Genomic DNA, 25,669 nt, shown 5'->3' on the forward strand with positions numbered 1-25,669 from the left:
CAGTGAATTACAGAACCTGCTAATTTGTCTCACAGTTCCATCTCTGACACTTTCCTCCCTCAGCAAGTTCCTACATGAAAATTTAAAAAATACATTTAGGGTGGAGGAAATTTGAGAAAGTGAAATATGTTAAGTTAAATGTAAGGGCCTGAATTTCAGCATCACCTTTTATAGTAGTGAGCATAATTTTTTTCTACTTATAGGTCAAATTTCATATTCTAGATTCCCAAGATTCCCAGCTGGTGGTAAAGTTGCTAAATACTCTGAATATTTTGGTGTTTCCTGCACTGGGGACTACAGAGATGGCTTCTCTGAGAAGCTTCTAGAAGTTTCTAGAAGAGACATCAGCTGGCTCCAAGACCAAGTCCTTCCACACCTAGAACCTTGCTGAATTATTTTCTCTGTGAATGCATTAAGAATACTCTGCTGTAATGCAAAATTTTACCAGTATTATTTCAATAACATTCAAAGGTGTTTTTCTTAAAAGTTACAGTGACAAGTTGTTTCATGGCAGATGAACTCTAACCTTCTTTTTCCTTTTCTCAAAACAAAACAAAAAAAGAGCATGCAAAGTAGAGGGAAAGCAATTTTATGTCAAATGTAAAGTCTTTCTGTTGCAGAGCTTGATTCAAAAGGGGCAGCTCTTACATAAAAAATGATCAAGTGGAAAGAGTCAATGGAGAAAAACACAGTTCTCTGTTACTACAGAGATAGAAAATATTCATTTGTTCCATCTTTAGCTATTGATGTTAAAACACAACTATAAATTTTGAGAGTAATTTTTACACTGTATAAAAGAGAGAGTATTCTTTTCCCTTAAAATAGTAGTATAAAAATGTATAGCAGCAGGCAATTTCTAGGAATAATTACTTTTTTATTATGATCATATAGCACCTTGCCTGGAGTGAAGTTCATGGACACTGGATTCATTTTTGAGTTACAAAGTCATACTGATGTCAGTTTTGTGTAATAGCAATATATTTTGTGTGACAACTCCCAAACACGTCTCCCAACTGAAATCTCCAGCTCATTTGGATAAGTGAATCCTGATACATTGATGTTGAACAGTACAAGGTCATCACTTTTTTTGAGGTGCACAGAATTCCTGCTGAACTTCAGCTTGGAAGCTACCTGCAACAATGTACTTGAGAAATGAAAACAGAGTGTGATACCATACACTGACTATTTTTCTACAATATAAAATTGCTTTTTCACACATGGTAATTACTACCTGATAACTATATGCAAGCCATTTTAATGCCACAACACCATATTTTAACATCATTATAAAAAGTGTTCAGTCCTGTCTTTGTCTCATAGCAACAAGAAATTTAAGTAACATTACAATTTTTTTTCCTTTATTGAGAGAGCAAGCACTTCTTAAAAGATTTTAAAACTGCATGACAGTATGTACATACCCAAATATAGTTATGTACTTCAAAACAAAAAGAAAATGTTAGGTGATGTGAAGAAGATTTTACTGACCTTCAGTCATAATAGACATGATATTCACAGTGGCAATATTTCCCCTGCGTTTTAATGGAAAACACAGGTTGCTAGCTGCTAGACCAGGAAAGTTCTCAAACATAAGGACCAAGCTCATAGGTCATTATTGGTGGTGTTCTAACTGTAGTATCTATGATTTTTCTCTTCCATGGGAAACTGTCCAGGAAAATGTCACTAATATTTTCACAAATGCTTTAATATACACAAAAAAGTTTAGATGATGGCAAATATCTGGGCCACTGCTTGTCTTAGAAAAGATCAAACACAAGATACTTACTTGAGTTCCCATGACAATATAAAATAAACAAATAAAAAACAGGAGACTAAATTTCTGTACACAGCAGCCTGAGGTATCATCTTGTCTTCTTCCCAAATCCCCTGGAAGAATAAATTTCCTTCCTTAATAATAATAATCAAGAACTGATAGACTAAGGCATTCCTTAGTGAACAGATTCCTTAGAACAATCCTTAGAGGCAAATCTAATTGAATTTATGTCCTGTCTAGAGTGGTGGTAGTATGAAAGTAGGTGTGTACTCTACTTGTATGTATGTATATATAGATGTACATTTAGGCTTGCTAAGGAAAAGTAATACTCTTCCATATACATTTCAAACTTTTAAAAGAAAGCCAGGGGGTTTTTAGTAAATATTTAGTACTGCTCTGTTTGCAAAGATGAAATTCAGCTACATAAAGCTCCAAGAGTGGTGTTAGAAATCTCTGAAAGGTGTATCTGTAACCCCTGGCTGGCACAGTCGAAGTCACAGATAAATCTAATGGCATAAGTTAATCCTTGAAATTAGTAACAGTAGGTGCAATCAGTAGCTTGTTTTTGATAGGAAACACTGAACATTGTAATACACGTCATATCAGTAGGTAGGTAGCAGAATGTCAGGAACTTATTTCATCAAATGGTGAATAAATCACAGTTCTTTCAGTAATTGATGCTTCTGTGTTTGACCTAAACCAAAATAAGAAGGCAAAAACCAAACCTTTAAATTAACTGATGTTTTAATACTTTTCAAATTACCCATTTAGTTTGAATTGTGATCAAAGACTTCAGAGAGATTTTCATAATACCACATGATTTGTGGAAGGCTTTGCAGTTAAGTCACTCTGCCTTAAAAAAACTGTTAGTTCATTAATGATTGACAAATGGTCTGATGCATCAGAGATACAGGTGTATAAAGAAGGCTTACAACTGTGAGTTGGTTGGAACAAGTTGCTGCAATATTCTGTCCAAATCAAGACTTCATTAGAAGGTTAGAAAGTTATTTATGGAGGAATCCCACATTTGCACATTACAAATTTGCACATGTAAGAAGCTCTTAAATATATATGCAATGCCATCCCAAACAAGGTGGTAAACTAGAAATCACTCACAGTCATGATGTTCTCTAAATTATTTTATTTCTTATGACAATTTGAATTTTACTTCAATGTGAAATGGCCAAATTACTTATGGGATCATCAAATTGTCTCAAATTTAATCTCTATGTGTTCTCTTCTATAGCCTTGCAGAATGTCTCCTCCAAATCTGTCTCATTTCATTTCTTTATTTCTTATAGGTGAAAATGTCAATGATGGTTTGATGAATGGACATGGAACTGTGATGAGTTTTCTATGCTCCATTGCTCTCTGTGTCCAATCTCTGTGATTTCCATTGCAAGGGTGAGACCCAAGGACTTAGTTGTGTTTAGTAAGGGTAGTGTGGCTGTAGTTCACAGCTTACAAGAGACTGCTAGGGATCCTGTGCTGTGAGTAGCACAGAACAATTCACTGTGTGATGGAGTGCAAAAAGCAATTAATTGCTACCCTCTAATGAGACAGTAAAGACGATTGAGGTAACAGGCTTAAAGTCTGAGAAACCAACAGTGGAAAAAACAGGGTGAAAATCAAATAGGAGTTTTACTGCGGCAAAGCTGTGACTTCTGAAAGCATCTACAGTGAGATTAGGATTTGGGTGCAAAACAAATGAAAGTTTCAGAGCAGAATGCCAGTAACTAAGGTTAATATTAGACAGAGATGATTAGATGCGTTGAGGCAAACTAGTTACTGAAGTGAACTGAATAGAGGAGGTGTCCTTAATGTGTTTCATTAAGGAATAGGTACGACTTTGTTAAGAAGGGATGCAGAACCTGGGGAGGAAAAGATTTTCCTTGAGAATGATGACAGGGAGTCCTGCAATGGAAAGGTTTCATGTTGGTGAAAACAATGTCTGGACTCTAGTAAACAATAGAATCTCAACACCAAAATGTCAGAAAAACAGGTCAATATGTTATCATGCTAGAAGGAAATTGCATATAATGATTCTTCTGGATTTAACTCTGGGTTCCTACCACCTTTAGATGAAGATGCTTTTGGATGAGGTAGCAGAATCATTCCTCTGCTTGCAGTTGTGTGTATTATATAAAGGAATTGTCCTGACCTCAGGGGGTTTTTTGGGTCTATATATCACTGCCATCTGACAGCATTCCTTTAGGCTGATTTTGTCCACTTGCTGAATCAGCCTAATGCTTTGGATAACAAAAAGAATTTTTTCTAGGAGATACTTCATCTGTGAAATGACTAGTGGTACTAGCTAATGACAGGATTACAGAATGGCTACCTTCTATCACAGAGAAATGATCAGGAAAATTCAGTGGTGATTCTAGTGTATCTAGAAGAGAGGTTTTCTCAGGAGATGAATTGACAGAATGAAGTCTATATCACATTTTAAAGGCCCAGGTGAGATTTAAAATCTAATATCTTGTTCCATTTTTGTCAACATACTAAGGAAAAATGAACTGAAATAATATCTGAAGATGTAGAGTTTTTTAAGGAGACAAAGAACATTGATCTCAGGATAAGAGATTAATCTAGCAAAAATTAAACATGAGGGAAGATATTGCTGTATATGAGTATGCCATGGTGGCCAGCATGTGCGAGAGAACTGTTTTTTAAGATAAAAGATCTGACTGCCATGGGAACAGGTGACTATCAACCTCTATGAATAAGCTGAAATTGGAATGAGAAGACATGTTCTAACTCTCAGAGCACAGTTCTGGGCCAGTCTTCCAGGCACAAGTACTGAGGGCAAATCACCCCCAAAATGCTTTAAAGATAGAACTTGGAGAGTTTATGAAAGTGATTTCAATTTGATTTGTCTGCAGGGAGGTGACCCAAGAGGTCTCTGGCAGCCCTGTGAACAGACCATATACCTTTATCTCTTCCCTTAAACCCTTTCAGAGGCCTCGTTTATTCTAGGCAATCTTCCCTGCATTACTTGCTACTATTCTCCCTGCAGTTTCCCATGCATCCTGTGCTTTGTCTTGTTTCCTTTGTATGGAGTACTATTATGAACTCCACAGCACATCAAAGTTATTTTTCATACAATGGCACTTATGTTCATAGTACTATATAGATTATTAATTAATTAATTAATAGTACCATCTGGGCTATCAAGCAGTAACAACTATATTACCATCAGACTTTCACAAAATATTCTTACTTGGAAGGAATCCACAAGACTCATCGAGTCTAGCTCTGAAAAGAATGGCCCATACAGGGATCAAACCCATGCCCTTGGCATCACTAGCACCGTGCTCTAAAGAATTAGCTAATCCTCCTTTCGTCTCAGTCTTCTAGACAGCTATTCCATTAACTCTAAGTTTTCAAAATATAATTCAATTTTTTAATTTCCTCAAAGAAAATATATATACTGAATAGAATGAAAAGGTTAAACTACTTCTGTATATGAATTATTATATGCATAATATAAATGGTTAGATATAATGCAAATGAAATCTATATATAAGAATTAAGTGAAAAAAAATAAAAAAAATCATTTAAATAATGGGACATGATGAATCTAGTATACTCTGTTATTCTGTATCATTCATGAAAAGCACCCTATGAAAAATTGGTTATAGTGGATTGACCCTGGCTGAATTCTAGGCACCCACCAAAGTTGCTCTGCTCCCCTCTGCAACTGGAGAGGGGAGAGAAAATATAACAAGGGTTTGATGACTTGACATAAGGACTGGGAGAGACTGCTCACCAAATACTCTCATGTGAAAAACAGGCTAGAATTAGAGATATTGCTTTAATTTACTACTAGTGCAATCAGAGCAGGATAATGAGAATTAAAATGACATCCTAAAAACACATTTCTCCCACCCCTTCCTCCTTCCCCGCTCCACCTCTTCGCCCTAACAGCACAGGGAGACAGGGAATGGAGCTTACAGTCATCACAGGTTGTTTCTGCCTCTGTTCAGGGAGAGGAGTCCTTCCCCTGCTCCAGTGTGGGGTCCCACCCATGAGAGATAGTTCTCCATTAACTTCTCCAACATGAGCCCATTCCACAGGCAGCAGTTCTCCAGAAACTGCTGCAGTGTGGGTCACTCTTCCATGGGGTGCAGTTCTTCAAGGATGGGTAGCTCCAATGAGGGCTCCCCATGGGATGAGAAATACTACTGGGAAACCTGCTTCAGCATGGGCTCCTCTCTCCACCTGTCTGCAGGTCCCAGCCAGGATCCCCAGCACAGGCCTCCCATAGATGCACAGCCCCCTCTCAGGCATCCACCTGCTCTGGCATGGGTCACTTCAGGGGCTGCAGGTATCTGCATCCCTCTGGATCTCCATGGACTGCTGGGGACAGCCTGACCCACCACTGTCTTCACCACAGGGTGCAGAGGAATCTCAGCTTTGGGGCCTGGAGCACCTCCTCCCCCTCATTCTTTGTTGACCTCAGTGTCTGCAGAGCTGCTCCTCTCTGTGTTCTCACCCTGTTCTTCCATGGCCACAATTACTTCTGCACAATAACTTTATTTCCTTCTTCTCCATACATATATTATCACAGAGGTGATACCATAACTTCTGATTGGCCCAGCCTTGGCCAGTGGCACATCTGTCTTGGAGTCGCCTGACATTGGCTCTACAGGACGTGGAGGAAACTTCTGGCAGCATCTCACCCCTGTAGCACCTCTGCTACCAAAACCTGACCACACAAATCCAATATGTTGGCTTAGAATGGAAGTGTTCATAGTTAATTTAATTTGGAATTGTTATGATTATGCCAAAGCCCATTTTCCTCTAAATGACATTTAGAGGAAATCAATCTAGGAGTGCACTTAACTAATGCCTGTGGTAATACCAAAAAAACTCACCAATTTCTGTTATTGTTTATAACACCAAGTAGGATTAATCTTTCATTGTCTGCAGATTATTTCTCCTGGGTTTTGGGATAGTCTGTTGTCTATGATGTCTCTGCAGGGAGGTGTATTAACATGTTTTTCCCTGTCCTTCTGTGTCACTTCCTCCCCTCATATTGAGTAACTTAAGCAACATTGACAAGGCAGCAGTGCTGTGAAGTGCTATTCATGCCCAAAAGCCCCAAAAGCAATGTTCCACAGAATCTTTAAAAACCAGAAATAGATAAATCAGAATCAGAATTCTTGGCACATTAATAGCAGTCATTCATTGAAGCAAATTAGTTTTGAAGAGGGTAAGGGTGGCAAGTAGTACCTCTGTTGTCACAGTGGTCACACTGATGGGCTACACATGCTGTTCTCCTGACCTCTCTATAGTTTATGTAATCATAACAATTAGAGACACGCTGAAATAAAACCTAATTTTTTCAAATAGAGTTTATGAATAAAATTTCAATGAATGCTAATGACAGAAAGATTGAACAAAGGTTATTCCATTTCTATGATCATTTGGGACAAAATCAAGACTCACACTGTTGCCAAAATTCTTAAATACCCTGAGTTTTTAACTGATTTTAGATAACAAACTAATGGATATGCTTTTAAATTTTAAAAATATGGTAGGGATATGTAGTAACATACCTGATACGGCTTCTGTCTAACAAAAAGTGTATTTTTGCTCTATATAACAGATATATTAGATTGACTTGACAACATTTGGGATTGAAAATCTTGTCACACAGTAGTATGAATTGCAAGATGGCACACCCTCTTGCAAAGGAAATTTTCCTGATTGAGAGCTATTTAAAAGTCATCACTTGAACCACAATGTCTAATGTTGCCACTAAATAATTTATTGAGTATTTCAGAATAATTTTCTCTGCAATGTTATAATGGGTATAATTTATTCAGAAGCCTACTTCTAGGAATCATTATTAATCTGATGCTTATAAATGTTATCTTAGTTTAAGGAATGATAATGAAAAAGGTACTTTACAAATTGCTATTGAGCAGCACCTTTTCCATTTATTGATGAAGTAGCTTTGTTTCATAGAAAAATTTTCTGAAGTTCTCAGTAAGATTTTCTGTCAAAGACATTGAGAAAAAGATCAGCTCTGCTGCCAGTTTCATGTAACACATTTTTGTACTACTTAGCTTACACTATTCAGAAGAAATAGAAACTCATCAGGTAGCTGTACTGATAAAACTGGAGGAGAAAGGAGAAAAAACTGTCAATATCTCACAATAACTGGACAGAATATTTCTTTGTGCTTTACAGAAACACTTGATGAAGTCATTATTATATTTCTTTACAGTTTCCATAATTTTTGACATTTACCACAATCTCATTTGTTGCTGTATAGTTGAATATATATTCTTCAGTCTTCGTTAGACAATCCCAGGGCTGACACAATGACTAGAAACACAGGGTCAGCCTTATCACTGTCCTTCAGCACTACAAAAGCAGCAAACCTGCCAAAACTTAACACAAACTAAGTTATGCAGAGGACTTCAGAGTAACTTTGTGTCACTGCAGAAACAAGAAAGAAACAAAACATGACAGTGAATTTATCTTCTGGTTACAAATTAAATTTAATAAAGAAGGTGGAGAAAACCTGCTACCTTAAGGCCAATGGCCCATGTACTGGAGCCTGAGCTTTTGTCTGAGAGAAAGATGATGCCAGGTTGTTGCTAAAGCAAGAAGACATTTCAACCTAATAGAATTCCATTCCACTAACAATTTTCTCTGCAGACCAAGATTTTGGAGCCTTTTATTCTCTGAAAATGGGTATACGAATAGTATTTCATTCAAACCAAGTAAAGTGATATGTTCAAGTTTTTCCCAAAGATCTCAGTTTCTTATGTTGGGGAGTTCACCACCCTCTTCTTCAGCTCAGAACTCAGTGAAACTTGACGTTTTGCTTCACATCTTTGTCTCACAATTTTAGATCCTAGAGTGATTTACAAGTGTGAATTTACCGCTGACACATCCTTGCAGTAGATACCATTTATGACTATATACTGAGTAACATTTCTCACAATGCTACCAGTATGATACTGGATTCAATTCAAACTGATCTTCACCTTCCAATGTCCTTTGTAAGGACAAAGATGAAGGCCATCTTTACGCCTTTATCTGGATATTTTTCAAAATATATTTCCAAAAAATGAAATCATGTCCTTCATTTCTTGGCTTTATAGCTTTAATGTGATTTAGACATAGACAGTCTTTTATGATGAAAACTATGAACTGAAGAATTTTGTGCAATATTTCCAGCAGTGCACAAAACACCACCTGTCTAGTAATAGTTTCTGCAGAAGGAATTCTTGTGGTGGTCTCTGTGACTCTTCTGATGAGAAAACCTCTCCTGTTTATTAACCAGTAGGGACTTTTATCCTTTGATTTCACTTGGAACAGGATCTGACCCGATCTATCACTTGCAAAAACAGCTATAGATAAATGGAAGGCCCAGCTTGCCTGTCCATATTTAACATTTTCCCTTGCGTATGTTTTCTGCCAGGTCCTCCAGATGCATATTTTGGGTTGCCTGTGTTGCTACTGTTGAAAAATATGCAGCCAATGCACTCAATCTGCTGTATCAAGAATCATGCAAAAATGAAAAGAATTGAAGTATTTATGACCAGGCAGAGCCCTTGGGATATTTTCCTGGTCAAAACCTGTATTATTTACTGATATTGCTTGGTAACATTTGATTTATGGTGAATTTGCTGTTTTCTCAATATATTATTCTTTATATTAAGTTTATATTTACACTTCTTGACAAAGACTCTCTACAATTCTTCCATTTGTCAAAATTTTGCTATGTGGTAGGGAAATTCTGAGTTGCCTCATGAATTGCATTAGGTACAGAAATTTAAAGGTGATGTTACTTAGACTATCCTTGCCAATCTTGGACAAGGAAGAATTAAGTTTTCCTGACATTAGCATGCTGATAATTTCATATTTTTTTAAAATATTCTTTTGCATAAGCAAAGGAAATATTCTTATTTTTAATGCTTTCACATTATTTTCAAGATATACCATTTTTTAAATTTTAATAAATCCTTGAAAACAAGCAATATATTTTATGGATACAAACTTACCAGAGAGACAGGGTAGCTGTCAATCTACACCTGTAGTGTCAGGATGGCAGGTGTTGTATATCACTTAGTGGTGAAAATGCTGCTTTTTAAATACAGCCACATTATTTCCATGCTACAGCCTGAGTTCAGTGTAGGTAATGGAACCCCGCAGAACTACTAAAAATCTAATGTAATACGTTCAGTCTACAATAGAAATTTTCTTCTCATTTTAGAAGTTTGTATTCTATTGTTTTCTATTTAAAAACATTTTTTTATTAAGTAACTCCCATGTTCTTCCTGCACCTTATCCAGAAATTAATCCATATAAGGGGTTCTTGTTTAGTTTATGTGTGGAAAGAATAGGATTTAGTTTTGTTTTCCCTATCCTTGTGAACTTACAGCTGCCAACTACTCACATTATGCAATGGCTTTATTTGCTCTGCTTGTTTTAAAGATCTGTACATTCTTCTGTTTATGCTGCCATATCTGCATTTGAAATCACTGCCATCTGCCTTTTGACTTTTGCTTAATCTCATTGATTCCTATGCTGCTTTCTGACACTTAGATTTTATGAGTATTAATAAAGATTTTACGCTATCTATTCGTGAAATATGTTCTGGTTTTTTCATTACACATGTTCTGTACAATAGTTGACTGCAATCATCTTTCTTGAACTCATTACATATTCTCTGCAAATCTGCCTTTTAAATTTTAATATCTTCAGCTCCTGTCTTTCCCAGATAAAGTCTGATGATGAACTATGCAACTGTATGAGTGCTACATAGGATATTTCAGAATGTATTTTCAATACTGCTCCCTCATGTAGATCACACAGCATTCTCATTTCATTAGAGCATCAATGTGTTTTCTTTTCTCCAATAATTTTATTGCTTCATGGGATGAAAAGGAGTGACTATATTCCCAAACAGACCTTCTGTCACATTTAGCAGTTTAAAAGATACTCTTTTCTAATGTCAAGGCATTATTTGACAACAATATCATTTATTACACATAAACACCCTGCAAATTATACCAAAGCATGTGTTGTGTGTACTGTCTTTGTGGAGAGTATATTATAGAGACAGAAATACATACAATTTATGTTTAAATCAGACTTTCTAGGAGTAATATTCTAAAGTAAGAAACAAATTTCTTCATTGGAATATCTAATTTCTAACATAACTTTGATAAGCAAAAACCTGTTTATAGCTTAATGAAAGGTCTGGGCTCAGAGAAGTCTTTGAGATAGTAGAATATCTTCACACATACCTTGAGTCAGTGTTAAGTAATAGTCCTTTTATATTTTCTCCACATACCTAATACAATCCTTAGATCCATCTCAATCTCAGGAGCCCACAGAAAACACACACATGCCTGTGAGTGCATGTTAACCAGTAGAACATTTTATTTCACCCTTTTGAAATGATGTCTTACTTTTTGTTCAACTATTTTTTTTAATTTGAATTGCCAGGCATGACTGCTAGGCTTCCATTTCTTTGTAATAGCCTACAGGAGAGATTTTCAGTACTTCTAGAAGCACATCCAGTACTGTCTGATATTGAAATTAGTGACTCAATCTATCCAAAAGATGGTAACTTAAGTCTCTGATCAGAGTATGAACTCTGCTCTTGTTCTATTTCAATGGCATTGCATTTCTTCCTGTACCTTCCCAATTCCCAAAGTTCCATAACTAAATATAAAGCAGACTGAAGAGGATCCATATCAAAATATAGTTAAAATATTATTCAATATATTTATGGCTTCTTTTGTTATGCTCCCAAGTAACCCCTGACTAACCTTAAAGCTATGTTGCCAGCATAATTTTCTTTGCAGTATCATCTTTCACAAAACTCCATTATGTGTGTATTCATAACAACTTCAAGTAATTTATCCCTCCTATATAATACTTATTTTGCACTCAAAACTTCCTGATTTAGGCAAAGTCTCAGTTGTCTCCTTATCTGCTTTTATTAATTATGGTGGTTTTGCAGCAAAGTATCAGTAACACTATCAGCTCAACAAACCACATACTATCACAGAGAAAATGATGAAATAGAGCAAGAAGAAATAAAAGATAGAAATAAAAATCCAGATGATAAAATCTTTCAGTAACCATGGATGATATATGCCTATTGGTCATTATATGACTCTAGATATCAAATAACATATTACTCAATATAAAATAGACACTAGCTCTTATCTCAGTTGTAGCAATAGTGGGAAATCATATGACTGATCTAAAACATCGGTTAGTTAATACAAAAGATGTGTCATTATAGATTTTAGGTCCTATTTGATGCTGTTTATTATTGAAGGAGACAAATGATGGTAGATTAAGAGTTTTAATTTAGCTGTATACCTTTCCACATCACCAAAACATAGACATTGTGATGTAGCTAGAGCATCCATTAGCTAGAGCAGGGTGCTCCTCCTATATGTTTGGCAATGGTTACTTAGGTATCAGCTCACAATATCAATGCCTTAACCTTGTTTTTCATACAGAGAAGTAGGAACATCTCTTCATTTGACACTAGAGAACTGTTCTAAACCCCAATGTGATTCAGCAGAGCCCTAGCATGACTGTTGCTGGGCTAAAATTCTCATTCCATTTATTGAGGATGGATTCAAACTGTTGCTGTCATCTAGTTAGAGCCACAGAAAAATAAAACAACCTAGGTTTTCCAGTGTTCAACGCAAGATATATATATATGTGTCATTGAAGCACCAGGCCTTGATAGGGGAATATTCTGAGCTACTGATTAACTGATTAATGTAGGTGATATGAATAATCTTCTGAGGTATAATTTCCTTTGACAAAATTCATTTGTTTACAGATAAGAACTTCATGCCATTTTTGGTACACTAAAAATTTTTACCTGGTCTATATTTGCCATAGTGAACAGGTCTCCTATAGATTCCATGTTTCATAAGGATATAATGAGTTTAGATGCCTCTGTCAGGGTGACACAGAGGGAGATGAAGAAATAAGGAATCTACACACAAACTAGGAGAAAAAAATAATTTGGCTAAACATGTACATTTTTGGGATCCTATGTTAACTGAAAAAAACTGCTATGGTTTATCTGATACACTAATGGATTCATGGGTAACACATGGAACTTCTAGAGGCATAACTGTAAGTCAAGTGCAATCACCAAAGGAAGTCAATTTGGCTGTGTGTTTAGAGAACTAAATTCTACCTCAGCTGCCTCCCTTTCAGTGTTAGTGAGCAGTGCTCTGAAATTGTTGTTGCTTAGGCAAAAGAGCTTAGTGTTATCTGAGATACTTGTTAATTTGAATTATTTTTCTTTTCTTTTTCATTTTCACAATCTCTCATGAGAAAATTTCAAGTTGCTTTACAGAAGCTTGTGTTATCAAATAAGCATTTGTCATTGATTTCTGAGAGGGAAAGTCCAGACTTATGACTTGTCCATTATTGTAACATTCTTAAGCTAAGAAGATTATTAGAGGACTGGAACAACTTTTGTACAATAAGATCCTGAGAGAGCTGTAATTTTTTACCCTGGGTACAGACAGCTCAGGGAAGGGCAGCCGTTCTTTTCCAGATGTATTTTTATATATGTATGTCATGAGAGGATGTGAAGAAGAGGGGTACAGACCTTCCGCAGTAATGTTCACCAACAGGACAAGAGGTAAGTGCACAAACTGAAAAACATGAAAACATGTCTGAAAACACAGAACACTGGTTGTTTTGGGGTTTTTTTTGTTATGAAGTTGTCCAACACTGTAAGAGATTTTCTGATAGGTTATGGAGTCTCCATCTGTGGAGATACTCAAAATCCAGCTGGATGTGATCCTTGGCAACCAGTCTTAGCTGACCCTACCTGAAGAGGGAGTGGGACTAAATGTTCTCAACTGGTTCCTTCCAAACTCAAATGTTCTGTCATTCTGTGACACCTGACATTCAGTGTCATCACAGTGGCATCTGTGGATTGTCAGCAGTGAATCAAATTAAATTCTATGTTTGGGCCACAGAATACAGTGTCATGGTGGCTCAGGGCATCCTGCCTGCTCAACAGCTGCTGTGCCAGAGGGATGTGGGTATTCTGTAGAGCCTCTGCCATGACTAGCAGAGTCGTGTGGGTGCATCAGTTCTGCTAAGGCACCTCAGACAGCACTACAAGCATTTCCTAGACCTATAGACAGCCTAGAATGACCTGAATTTATGTCATGGCCCTACTAAATGTATTGACTAGACCATCACTGGTTATGATGGGTTCTTAAACCTCTCTCATCTCTCCTGTCTCTCTAGGACATTTAACAGGGATAGTTAAATTAAGACCTCCTATTACGAACACGCCCTCTTCCTGTTCTCTACATTGGTATGCTAATGTTGTTAAGCTATTTAATTTCCCAGAAGACTGTAAAAAAAGAGTAATGAAAGCCATAGTTTGTGGACATCTGCAACCAGAAAGAAAGCAGAAACTGGAGACTTCATCTGGGAAACATGGTATATGATGAACATTTAATAGTAGACTTGAATTTGTTTGCTCAGGGAAAACAATTTTTTCTTTTTTTCTTCTTTTCCTGCAAGAAGTACAGGTGATTCTTGATGCAGATGACTGGGAACCCTCCAATACTAACATTTTTTTTGTTGAAAGTCATAATGAATAATAATAAAATAATTTATAATAATAGTAAAAACAATCATCATTATCATCAACATCTGTAAAGAAATACAATATACCAACACAAGCTGATGGAAAATAAAAGGAAAAGTTCTTGAATGTACCCTCAGAGTTTTAAATAGCTGATATTTAGAATTTTTAAATGTATGCTGGTTAAAATATAACTTAGGAGAACTGTTACAGTGGCCTGTGACATTACTAACGTTATCAGACCGCACTACTGCAGATATATTAAAAAAAAACTATGGTAAATTAACAAAGAAGGCCATTGCCCATTTGTTAAAATTTTCTACCATTTAGAAGTTGACTGGATATCAGTAAAGGTGTTCTTTACTTCAAAGCAAATTAAGCAATTAGTTTAAATACAAAGTAATTAATAAGGATATGTCAGCATCTGTTTCAGTTTTTATCTGGGTACATGGAAATTTCCATATGAAATGCTTAGTACTAAAATATATAAATAAGTAGTTTGAATAAAGAGGTCTATTATTATATATTCTTCATAGTAATAGTAGTTAATATTTTTCATTATAACCAAAAGCACCAGTATGGCCTCCTCACCCAGATTTACTTAGTCTTCAGCTTTGACAGCACACTGGTTAAATTAAGAACACTACTGTAATTTAGAGTCTTCTCTATCCTAGCCCAGTTTTCTTTCAGTTGTTCCTATCCATCGAAGAGCCTCTGTTTCCACTTCAAATTTACATCTTTAGGGTTACAGATGCTTCGAATAATTAACAGAACCAAGTTGTCAATGCCTATGAATTCATCTTGGCCATCATTATCTACTAGGTATCTGTTTGACTATGCTTTGAAGACACAGCTACACATTTTTTCTTACAATAGACAATGAAAATTGTCCAACATTGGGCTGTCCAAGATAACATAGAATTTTAGCAAGGTGACTATTAACAAAAAGATTATTCTCTGAATGGAGATACAGTTCAAGCCCTAGAATTCTAAACCTGTTGGGTGAATAATAGTTCAGACTTCCAAGACTAGCTTTATACTAGCGATTAGAAACTTTAAAAAAAGATAAAAATATGTTAGTGCATATACACATGCACAGAAAAGTAGTGTTTTTATTAATTAAAATAAAATAATGTTTGCTGTGAACTATTTTAAAGGTGGCAACAAGTATTTAACTAAAATTTTCCAAATATAGTTACTGTCACATCTGTTTCAGTACTGCAAGGTAATGAAACTCATTATTCTTTCCTGGAGAACTTCTAAGCTGTTTTACAGGATTATTGCATGTTTTATATTTAGCAGAAATAAGGATGATATTTTTCAATTAGAAGCTTTAAGAAAATAATTCACACATTATAATTTACTTAAAAATTTTTGGATGACATAATTGCCAGCATCATAGTAGAAGCCAAAGCAAAGCAAAGTCCAAAAGTTAACAAAGTGATATGAAACAGAAAGAAAATTACTGTTTATTTTCAAATTACTGTCTTTTTTTTTTTTTACCAAAGAAGGGATTTTTAAATTTAAAGAGAAAGCTTCTTTGAGACCTTATGGATTTGCGGTTTTCCAAGCGACAGAACAAACCTGATGAAATGGACAGCTTTCTGTGATGAAGTAGGGGACTTTGTGGGAGGTAAATACTGTTTACCTTGCTTTAAGGAAGATATCCAACCTGTTCTCTCATAGTATGCTTAGGTTCATATAGATTAAATATTGACAGATATCATGTTTGATGATATGTAACATGTTTTTGAGTGGCCTGTGCCATGGGATGGGATGTTAACAATATGTGGGTTATACCACTGGAGAACAGGTCTTCTATGTACTGAAAGAGCTATATAGGCTAAAGAAATAGCCTGGCAGGTATCTCAGAAAGTTCATCAAAGGCCAAGTCCTGCACCCTGTTTTTAACTGGGAGTTGATGGAACAGAAAGCAAGTGCAGGAAGTCCTTGTGCAGTGCTGATAGACAGCAAGCAACCTTCCTCAGCAGGATGCCCCTGAGGTAAAGGAGGCCAGTTGCATACTGGGCTGTGTGGACAAGAGAGGACATTTGGCCACGTGGGCAGAGGAGCTCATGGCAGAGCAGGTTTTCTGGAAGGATTGTTGACCCTGCAGGGGACCCACGCTGGGGCAGTCTTTTCCTGAAGAACTGCACCCCATAGAAGGGACCCACAGTCAAGGAGTTTGTGAAGAACTGCAGCCCATGAGAAGGACTCAGGTTGGAAAAGCTTGTGAAAGACTCCTGTCAGACTGACCCATGCTGGAGCAGAAGAAAAGTGTGAGGAGTCCCTGTGAGGAGGAAGAAGGAGCAAAGAGTATTGCACAGGTTAATGTGCAATAACCTGACTGCAGACCCTGTGCCTGTACCCCTGTGTCTCTGGGAGGGAGGAGGGAGGGAATTCAGAATTAAAGTTGTGTCCAGGAAGAAGGGAGAGGTGGGGGGAAAATGCTTGTTGAGGTTTGGCTTTATTTATCATTATCCTTCCCTGATTTGGTAGGCATTAAATGAAACCAATTTTCCCAAGCTGGTCTGTTTTGTTTACCTGTGATGGTAACAGGTGGGATCTCTCCCTGTCCTTATCCCAACCCATGAGACTTTCATTCTATTTTCTCTCCCCTTTCCAGCCAACAGGAGGAGTGATAAAACAGTTTTGGCATTCAGCCAGGGTCAATACACCACAAAAGTCCTTAAGCATCCTGCTCTGGCTGGAACTGCTCTGAATAGGAGATTGGACTGGACAGAAGTCTGAAGATAGAAGTCAGAAGTCCCTTCTACCCTTCATGAGTTTATGCTTCTATGGAAGCTATTTTTTGTCTTGTATACGGTATGGATCACACAAGTGTGACAAGTCCAGTGGAATTTAAGTTATAAGTATGAAAACAATCTAGCAGTGTATCAGCAGTTTTAAGTTGTTAATTCCTTGTGAGATTTGCGATCTCACCAACTAGTCTGTTGGCAGGCAGACTGTGGTGTTTAGCTGCCTTCTGGAATCAACCCACAACAATTAGATTTTCAGCTTTTAACAAACTCGGTCTGTGCAACACAATTTCCCATCCTATATGTAAACACAAATGAAAACACACTTATCAAAAGGAGAAAACCAGTAAGATTATGCATTGTAGAAGGATATTTCTATTACTGAGTTCTCCAAAAGGATTAGAACATGATGCATAAAATTATACTTTATATTATCCAAGTCCTTACAGGTATTTGTCTGCTTTCATTTGATTCTAAAAGGAAAAGGCTTTGAGAGTAATTAGGTGGCATGGGTAAGGTGAACTGACTTCCGAAACACATGCAACATCTGTGAGCATTTAGAAATGCTAGAAATTGGAGTGATGTTTCCATTTTTTGTTTCTCATTTCCACTATTTCCCTTTAGGTTGTGAACTTATTCAAGTGAGTTTACAAGCACTTTATTGTTCTCTAGAGTTCAGATAGCTGCTAGAGTGCTCACTGCAGCTTTACATTTAAAACAGGTGTTATAATTCTCTACAGAGTAGTAAAACATTATGCCTTTCCCCCATTTAAGCATACAGAAGAATTCTTTTAACACCTTTGTTATTGCTGCTATTCAAACTAATACATTTACTAGTCAAAACCAATTGCCGTCACTTTGTAATTAGAAAACAGTGGAGTAAAGAAAGCCCTCCGTAACAAATAGGCATTATGATTTTCTTCTTTGTGCCCAAAGGACAATTCTACACAAAAAAATTACAAATTGAATCAGAAACATTCAAATAATCACATACTTATGACCCAGCAAAACCACTAATGCTATTGTACAGATGTAGAAGAGGTTTGGATTCCAATAATACTTCAAAATTTAGTTTTATGTTTAGTCAATTGGAAAGCCATTAGCACCTCACATTACTCTGATTTCTACAGAAATCTTCTTGTGAGGACAAACCAAGCACACAGACACAATGCATGACTAAAGAGATTACAAGTATAAAAATGTACCAGTTGGGGGAATAAACAATGTTAGCTTAAAAAAAATTGCTGCCATCAGCCTGAAATAATTGAGTATTGTAAATTTAACATAAGTTTCTGTTTCTGTACCTAACACATACAATGAAGTTAAAGGAAAAGCTTGTGTTGTTTACAGTCCACTTGTGACACTTATATTGAAAACATGATGATAATTCCACTTTAACTTGAGTAAAAGTTAACATATTTGCTGACTAATGAGAATGTTCTGAATTCATGATTCCAACCACAAGAAAACATATGGAGATACGACTTGCAATAAGAATTACAGAATTACAATACATTTAGTAAAGAGAAAGGAGTGACAAAACCAGATCAAAAAGCAGAGTTGCTGCTTCTGGATTTTGACCTCTCTGGTCAAAGTCATGATCAATGAATTTGTCTTTGTATTGACAGTGAAAAAAGGGATGATGTGAGGAGTAGAAGTTGGCTAGTCTTGCAATAAGCATACTCCATACTACATGAGATACATTTGTGTCACAGGAAAGTGCATTAAGAAATCTGTCAGACATTATTAAATGCTATATATGTTTTCTTCTGAATGTCTGTCAAAGTCGGATGCTTCAGAACTCCCATAAGGCAAGACACAACACACGCATAAGCTTTACTGGGCTAGGTGATTAATGTAAGTTAGTCATCTAAGTTTATTCTTCAGGTAGTCAAAGGGATAGGCACCTCTAGAAAGACATTTTCTTTCATAATTTTTGGGACAAAAATATTCAAGTCTAGTGGATTATCATATGAAAAAATAGTTAGGCAACTAGAATATTTTGGCATTGATATTATGCAGATAATGGATAAAATTTAGATTGTGATTTTAGAAATGTCAAAGACATCTGAGGGAAGTTTATACTAAAGACTGAACTATAATGGTTCAGGAATAAAAGGAAAGAACGTACATTTGTGGTCATTTAATAGACAGTATATGTCATAGCTGGGAATTTGTACTATACCACTGAAATAAATAGGAAGTCTAATTACACTGGATCTGAACCAATCCCTTTGAAAACTATCATACCTTCATAAGTAATGTAGATGCTCTTGCTGTTTGGTGGTATTTTTTCTCAGTGATCTCCTATAGATGCTTAAATTTGAATAGAAATAACCCGGTCCATAATCGTTATGATTTTACATCAAAATACACCAGTAGCTCTTAGCATAAAAATATTCTGGCTACTTTTGGGGATATAATTCATGAATAATGTTCTGCATTATATTTAGGACCTTGAGTGGATGGACAGTCAAAAACATTAGATCAGGTCTGAGCTAAGAGGCATTTTACTTGCAAGGTTTTCTCCTTGGAACCAGTGTGACTACTCAAGGAGTAAGGAAGGGTTACTCAGCATGTGCACTGAAATGGAATCTGACCTGTGATGTATCACTTCTGATTAAAAAACAGGATATTAAACAAGGTGCATTAGATGACAGTAATACTCAGAATGCTCTTTTAAAATTAGCTTTCTTGAATGACGGATTATTCTCTGCTGCAGACTCCAAGATAAAAAGGTCATTTGAAATATATTATAAATTCCTGCTTATGTTTCCTGTTACTTTCACACTTTCATATTAATCTTGTTATAATCCCCTGCTTTACAATATAGAATCTAAAAAGTAATCTTATTTATTCACCTTTTCCTGCAAGCTGCTGTTTCATTTCCCTCCTTTTTCTTTCCTTCTCCTTGCTCCTTCATTCCTATTCTTTTCTAGTTGCTAGTCTCACTTAATTAAAATATAAAAATGTCACTCACTTCTTTACAACATCAAACTAATTTAATCTACCTCATTCTCCTACTGGCTGCAGGCAAATTCCTTGTCTAAATACCAGTTGAACATTGCATATAAATCTGTACTCCCGTCCCCTCCCCAGCTGCAGTCTTCTGCACTTTGAAGCTGTAATGGTAAGAGATTGAAGGAGCCTGGAAGGACAAATGGGGCAAGGTTCTGGGGATAACTGACCAAAGCCAGAGGGTAAGCATTAAAAGAAAAGGGTAGCTTTGCAGCTGGAAGAATGGGATTTGAATGGTGTTGGATAAAATAAAGTGGTTAACCAGTGGAATCCATTTATTCACAATTTTTTTCTTTAGAGGAGGGAAGTACGCAATTACTTGAAATGAGAAAGAAAGGTTATTTTGTAAAGAAATTGCTTTGTAAAACATCCCCCCTTGTTACAGAAATTTGTTGGGAAAACACAATGATAAATATCTTTCTACCTCAAGAAGTAAATCAGTGAAGGTGTTTTGCTTTAGGCAAACACTGTTACTTCCCCTGCTTGTGACCTGGAAGCAGACTCAGTGGGCTCCTACTAACAGCACATACCCAGTACAATACCTCTACATATGCAGTACATAATATGCAGTATGCAGTATATACGCAGTAATATATAATATGTATATAATATATAAAATATGCAGTACATAACCTCTGCATGAACATGGTCGCTGTTCACCTGCTGGTGCAAAAAGAGGAAGGGCAGCACACACTTGTAGCAGTGCAACACAAGTAAAAGCAGAGAAGATCAGGTATTCAGTGTGTGGAGAATGTGTATAGGATGACACTGTCTCTATGACCAGAGTGTAGTCATTGGGAGAAATTTTTCTTTTGTTTGCTTTTATTTTAAAAATTGCCTTAGAAATAATTACAGGCACTTGTTTTCTTCTTTGTCCCCATTGACCCACTTTCATCTGTTCATTTAACTACAGTGTGTTTGTGTAGCAGTCAATAAAGACATGCTTCATCTCACCTAAATTCTGATATCTATAAGCTAGAGGCAGGTAATTTCCTTAGATTACCACTATAATTGTTGCAGAGAAATGGATACCACAAACTGAGTGAGCTGCTCTTTCCCAGATACACCCACCACAGCCAAGAAAATTGTTTCCTGATAATTCCTGTTTCTTTCCTTAACAACATGTTCTTAGCTGGGATCCAGTTGTATCTTTCCATACTGACATTAGAGCAGTAAGTCCTACCTCATTTCTATATTCATTCTTATTTGTTCTATTCTAGCTATTTCACAGAAGAAAAAAACCGTATCATTTGCATAGGAATTGAACCTTGAATTTTCAGACGAGAAGCAGATCAGAAAGAAAGAATTAATTTATTCTGATAATTTTGAATTTCCAAAGAGTTGTATGAGGTCTGAGAGCGAAAAATCATGTGGAACTGAGTATTGTGATGGCTCTGAGTGGATTGTGCTGTAAAATGACACATGAACATACCTAAAACCCCTTTAACTTAGAAGAATGATATGTTATTTCAGTTTCTAATTGGGGCATAATTTACTGCTTATAACACAACGAAAATCAAGGAAAATAAAATCTAAAACATAAAAAGTGTTTAGAGACCAGTTTTCAATATCAGACTGCTTGTTAAAATATGTCATAAAAAACAGGATAAATAAATACATGAGAAAAATGTTCCTCACTATGGAACATGTGATTTGGAAGGATAATGCAATGCTCAGGTGTCGGGGAGCAATCAGTGAGCAATTGATTCATGTGAGATACCTGGTTTAAAAAAAGCCTCAAAAAGCATCAGAGGAAGAGATGTTCTCTTGTAAGGATTAGGAAATGACTGAAGAATATTAGCCATAAGGTGGGGATTGGTGAAAGGATTTCCTGCTGGTAGAAAAGTTACACCCATGATTTTGTGCTTAGTTTTCTGCTGTCCTGTACCTCATTAAATCATAAGGATGAAGAATAATGAAGTGAAAATTGTCATATCAAATACATAAAAGCAGCTGAAGAACACTTACAAGGCATTTTCAGGGTCCAGTCAGAGTCACTGCACAGAAAACCAACCTGATTGCCAATAGTTACAGGAAATGCTAATCACCCTCCTTATCACTCTCCCTCTCCACATCCCACCCAATCCCAACTCACCCCACTCCAGGTACAACTCCTCTAACTGCTTTAAGTATCTGAACATGGACACACCCTTTTATGCTTTGTATACTCAGAAGATTATCCTGGGAATCTGAGTTACTTCATGGGCATCTTAGGAAACTATTCATTCCACTTTTGTGTGGAGAATGTCTTATTGTTAAAATGCATCAGTTGTGTTTCATGTGCCATATATGTAACTCCATAGTAAGTAAAATACAGAATAAATTCTTTTCCTTAGAATATGTAAAAGAGGCAAAACAGCTACAGAAGATTAAAGGGGGGGGGGGGGTGTGAAAGTAAAACTCTGCTTAACCATCTTTAAATAAGAATGATATTTTTCTTCCTTTATCTCATATTTAGGTGATTTGTGATAAGCTGTCCAGACAAGGTGATTGTCAGGGGCTTTCTATTTTTGCTTATCATGCTGTTTGTGCTGCATTACTAGAGAACACTCTGTCTTGGTGATGCATGTTAGCTTTTATAGCCAATCTCTCCTTTGAAATCCCTTAAGGTTCCAGACTTATAATCGCTTACCTCAAAACTTTTTATGTATTTCTTCTGCTAGAGACAGACATGTCATGTCTCTTAAACCAAAGAAGTGGATTAACCCAAATCCTTGGGAATGTTAATGTGCCTTTGTTAAATCAAGTGGTTTTTTGTCTACTTCATGAGATAATATACAACTTTTGACTTATCAAGAAGTAAATAATCCCACCTCGCCCCAGCTCTCTTAACTCACTGTGTACATTTCATTATAAAGTATAATTAGAATTAAAATATATATTTCAAATAAACCTTAATTTTACATCAGTCTGCCTATAAAGATACTTCTAAAGATATAAAGTAGATAATATATGTACCTTCCCATTGATTCTGGAATACTGGTCAGAAAAAACAGTAACTAGTTTCTTTCACATTACTATTGGTTACCATAATTTACTCCTGTTAGCAGCCTGTGAAACAATATTCTTATAGTAGGAACTCCAACTGGTTGCCTAGAGAGACAGGACAGTTTTACAATAACAAATTACTAGGTGACAAAAAATGACAAATGAAACTCAGTGTAGGCAAGTGAGAAGCAATGCACATGGAAAAAAAAAATATCCATAATGAAGGACTTCAAATAACTTAACTCAGAAAAAAAAGGACCTTAGATAGTTTCCTGAAAATCTTATCACATGCTTCACAATGGCCAAAAAAGCAAATATACTGTTTAGGATCATTTCAAAAGGAATGAGAAACAAATGGAGCTATCATGCCACTGAGAATCCATGATTTGCCTTTAACTTAAAAATTTCTGCAAGTTCTGGTCTTGCTTTATCAAAAAGAAACAAAGAGCTCAGGCACAGGGAAGTACAGTAAACTTTATTAAAGGTTTGAAGCAACCACCTATGAAAAAATGAAGACTAGTTATAAAATGGATCAGACTTCTTCAGATTAGAAAAACTAAAGGAAGGTAATACAATAGTTTTTACCATTGTAAATAATGTGGGACTTTATTTTTCTCATTTATTTAACTCTGGAATTCATTGCCACAGGGTGCTGTAAAAGCAGAAGAGTAAAGACAAACAAAGCAGTCTACGATGCTTCAGAATGGAAAGAGAGATGAAGGGAAAGACAATGGAAGTTCATAAAAGCGTATATTGTGTGGAGAAGGTAAAGTGGGAACAGTTTTCATTGCATCTCCATTATTAAACTCTGGATCTCATTAACACAATTCTCATGGAGGTTAAAGTATAAGCGGGTTCAAAAAGAAATTCATAAAGCTAAGATCCACCAGAGTACGTTTAACATTATGGTTCAACTACCACCTCTGGTTAGAGGTACTAAATTACACTTTTCTAGAAATTATCATTCTGTACATACCATGCTTCTTGTACTTTCCCCCAAGAATAGTTTTTCAGTCACTGTCAGAGGGAGAACACTGAGCCAGACTAATATTTTCTTCTTGTGCTCCTATGATTGTTTTAACTAATCTTAGAACTTTGGGAGCCACAACTGCTGTCCCACACATTTATTTATTCTCAGATCAGGGAAGTGTGCGAGTGAGACCTGCATGTACTGTTTTTCTGTCTGTACTATTTGTCATTGCTGCAGTTCTGTTACTAAAATTATTAGAATTGCCTCTGCCTGAATTACGGTGCAGATCAATAGTATGGATTTTATTCGATAGCAAATATGAAAGAGAGAGGGAAAAGAGAAATAGAAAAGAGGGGGACAGAAAGGTAGTGACAGAGACAAATCAAAGAAAGTACCACCACTGTGGATTCCACTGGTGTCCTGGATCCTCTCCAGCTGGTCTTCTTGGTGGTGAGGGCACCCCCAAAAAACACAGAATCCAATGGATTAATATATGTTCAGGCCAGGTGGGAATGCCCAGGTACCTCCCCTGCAGTGGGGAGTTCAACACAGCAGATTCTGGATCTGTTGCACCACTTTGCATCATGTGTAATCCTGGGATGCAAGGCCTCAGGGGAGCACTTTGGGGGATCTTTGATGGATTATGACATTTCCTCAGCTGCCTGTCACGTGAATGTCCCATGGCCTCTGGGGTTTGTATAGGGGAGGATGGGGATGGGTGTTCAGTGCCCCTGACCAGAAGTTACACCACACACCTGAAACTTTCTCCTCCCCCATCATTTAGGGGTTTATGTTAACCTAGCCTCTACCCCAGCCCAAAGCCAGGGATGATTTCCTGCTGGGTCTGGCTTTCTTGTGGATGTATTCCTTTCCCTCAGCCTTGTTTGTTTCTCCCCAGACCTGAGATAATTGAACAATAGTGTTTCCTTGATCTTTTCTAGGTGGCTTAAGTCACAGTCCAAAGTTACAGTCAGGTGTCTACAGGGAGGTGTGGGCTATGGGGGTTTAACTTTTTTATTCAGTTTTTGCTATAATGGGCAAAACTGCTTCATAACAATGTTTAAGGCATAAACCACTTCAGTCTCTGACAGCCATTAAGCACAGCTAGAACATGCAATTGGACCTTTTCTCCCTGATGAGTTGCATGGATCATGATATACTTAATAAAAGGAACAGCTTTACTTACTCTAAAAACGTTGAGGTTTTTCTTATACTGAAATACTTACATTTAGGAAGTTTATATAATGAAACATTTTCACTTATCTACAGCTTTTATATCTGAAGTCTGTGTGATTTGGTGGGTTTCATCTCTGCCCTCCCCCCCTGCCCCCCCCCACCTCCCAGCCCCTCCTTTTATTTTGGAAATAGGGAAAAAGTAGAAATTGTCCTTAGGAAAGAGACTATTTCCTTTCAAGGCATGAACCTTTTACTGGATTGAAGTATGTTACAGTTTTGAAGTATAGTCATTGCCACTTTGCCTCAAAAATATTTGTTTAAGAAAAGCATCACTAGGATAGGATACAAACTGGGAAGGTGCC

This window comes from Cinclus cinclus, chromosome 4, assembly GCF_963662255.1.
Source record: "Cinclus cinclus chromosome 4, bCinCin1.1, whole genome shotgun sequence".
Taxonomy (NCBI): domain Eukaryota; kingdom Metazoa; phylum Chordata; class Aves; order Passeriformes; family Cinclidae; genus Cinclus; species Cinclus cinclus.